This window comes from Pseudomyrmex gracilis, unplaced genomic scaffold, assembly GCF_002006095.1.
Source record: "Pseudomyrmex gracilis isolate BER0280 unplaced genomic scaffold, ASM200609v1 scaffold_3510, whole genome shotgun sequence".
Taxonomy (NCBI): domain Eukaryota; kingdom Metazoa; phylum Arthropoda; class Insecta; order Hymenoptera; family Formicidae; genus Pseudomyrmex; species Pseudomyrmex gracilis.
The window spans coordinates 2,994-5,986 of record NW_018024094.1 but is presented as its reverse complement, the minus strand read 5'-3'; positions in this window follow the sequence as shown (position 1 = coordinate 5,986).

The following is a 2,993-nucleotide window of genomic DNA, read 5'->3' as shown; positions in this document are numbered from 1 at the left end:
GGATCGATGCAGCATATACGTCAACGCTCGGTCCCTGCTCTACGTCTGACTCCGGTGGCGACGTCTCGTACTCGTTGTCCTGGGTATTAGATGGACGACTTCTCTTCATCCCTTGGCCGCCGCCCTTGCCCTTAAGAACAGAGTTCTTAAAAAAGGCGCGGTTTACGTACCGCCGCTGGGACATAAAGGGTACCTCTCTCTCCACACTTTTCATCGCCTCTTGTTCGGAGTGGTCGTCCCCCTCCGAGGAAATCTCCAGCGTGTCTAGCACGCGTTCGCCAAATAAATTGCCGGTGGATCTGGGAGTGGAAGTCAGGTCCACCACGCCGCTCACTGTGACCCCGTTGAGCCCAGGGACCGCCAGGTCCGCCTCCGCTACCTCGGTAGTAGCATCAGAGACTGTTCCGCCTGCCGGGCACGGAGCAGCCAACCCTTCGTCGGATAACGACCGAACGGCGACAAGGTCGGAACCCCCGAACTGCCGGGACCTGGGTGTCCGGTCACCCTGGGGCTCTCCCCGCACCGACTGGCGTGGGCGCGTGTTGGAGACGTGGGCGGCGAGTTTGGACCTCCGGGTCGTGAACGAGGGCGCAACGCCGACGTGTGTTCGCCCTAATGGGTGCTCCATCGTAGACCTTACGTTGGGCCGGTGGCGCCGCTGGTGCGAGGGTGGTCGGTGCTGCGGCAGCAAGAGTCGCTCTCCGATCATCTCTACATCTCGTTCGTGGTGTCGGAACGCGTCGGTCGCCATTTCCGAGATGGAAAATCCGGGAGTGGGACATAGACCGTTTTGACGCGGCGCTACTGAGCGCGACGTGGGGGATCCCTTCCGAAAAGGACCTTTCTGCGGAGGACGAGGCTACGTGGCTTACAGACGTCGTTACAGACGCCTGCGACGCCTCTATGCCAAGAGTCCGGGGGTCCGTAGCAAAGAGATCTACCTACTGGTGGACGGAGGAGATAGTGTGATCGGATTTTCCGGTCGATTTTTTGTGAATGTTCACTTTTACTCACCTCTGCAGGTTTTCACGGTCGCCAGGTATCTTTTAAGGACGCTCGGATACCACTCGTCTCCCTCATTGTTCCTGTAAACCCGATGCTTCTTTCCCTTTTCAGGATAGGATCCAGGAGAAGTAAGTATGCTTATCTTCATGTATTTCAGGCACATGATACGATAAAATAAGTTTATATATTTGATAATGTCCATTACAACAATGTTCGTATAAAATAGGTTATAAAAATCGAGCACGTCGTGGTTGGAATCGCGATCGCGTTTGTTTGTCGCTCGCGGCCAGTTTATTTCGCAACAAGACGATTGCGTTTGATTGTCGCGGTAGCCCGATTGTCGACGCACGGCGATTTTACTTCTCGATTCTACTCTCCGCTCGCGTTCGTCTTTTCTTTCGATTCTTCCTTTGTTAGGAATTCGACTTTTTTTCTTTGAGTCTCCTTGTTCGACTCTCGAATCCGACTGACTCTCTACAAAGATGTTACCGTCTCCATCTTTGCATCTCGACTCCTCGATTACGACTACTCTCTGTGCGAGTTTGCGCGCGAATCTTAAGCCCGCTTTGCACGGTTCGCGCGTGCACATGCATTTTCCCTAGTAGGTGCACTCTGTTTTCATGAGTGTTACCAACACTGTTTAAACGTTGTTGTTGTTGTTGTCTGCGTGTTGTCCAACGTGTTTGTGTGTGTTTTTGTTTGTTTGTTCGTCAATCTGTCTGTTTCTGTATTGTGTTGCATGTCCTAACGTCATGTCTCTGTGTTCTGAAATTTGATTGGTCGTCTGTTGTCTTAACTTTTGATGTACCTAAGTGTGTGTAGACGCATGTTTGTGTGTGTGTGTATGTGTACGCACCTTCCTTCGCTAGGGCTTCGTCTTATTACCTACTTAGTGTCGCACGTCCCAAAACTTCCTAAAAACGAAAATTACTATAGCCATGTAGAGCTATATCCAAATGCACGTCGACCGGTGCATAAAAAACAAAAATTAAAAATTTCAACATTTTACCGAATTTTACACTATCGGTCTCTAATACGGACTATTCTATGTCAACGTAGCTTAATAATAACTTGTAAAATGAAAACAAACGATCTTTGACGCGTTTGCGCCTTTTTAACAAAAAAATCACCAGAATCTTTAAGCCGCCACCTTAAGAGTGCGTTCTTTTTATAAAAAATAACTAAAATAAAACTTAAATCTATTCTTAATCCTAGCGCTTAATACACTGCACTGGATGCTTATAAACGTCTCTAAACGGATCCTGAAGGTTCGTTCACTGGTGATTATAGTCATTTTTGGAGATGTCCGAATTTTCACGTTCTGGAACCGGCGTTCGCCTTCTCTCCACTGGTTTGTCGCTGATCCGGTGTTGTCTCCCGCGTCCCTACGGCCGTCGGTGACAATAGCGGCCCTTCGCCGGTTCTGTGTCGTGGCCCGGCGTAGGTATACGCGGGCCCGTTGCCGGAGGCGTTATCTCCCGAGGGTAGTTGAGGTGCTGCGCCGCGCTTATCGAAGTGCACAACGCGAGCTTCGCCGTGCTATTGCGGTGGCGAAGAAGGAAGCGTGGGAGAAGCTTGTCGCAGGCTTGGATAGGGACCCGTGGGGTACCCCGTACCGTTTGGTCCTGTCCAAGCTGCGGGCGGCGGGTCCGGCCGTCACCGAGACTATAGAGATTGAAGAGATCCGCAGGGCGGTAGACTCCCTGTTCCCCTCGAAGATCGAGGCCCCTTCGGCGCCCCGGAGAGCGTTCCCGTGGCGTCGGGAGTTTGCAGTGACGGCAGAGGAGCTCCGCTCTCTCGCTAAAAAGGTCACCGGGCGTCGCGGTGCCCCCGGCCTGGATGGGCTGCCCTGCGCGGGTGGCTTCTAAAGCACCGGAGCATATTCTCCGATGTTTTAATCGGTGCCTCAGAGAAGGGATCTTCCCTGAGGCGTGGAAACAGGCCAGGATCGTTCTTATTCCCAAGCCGGTCCCTCCCGGAGGCTCACC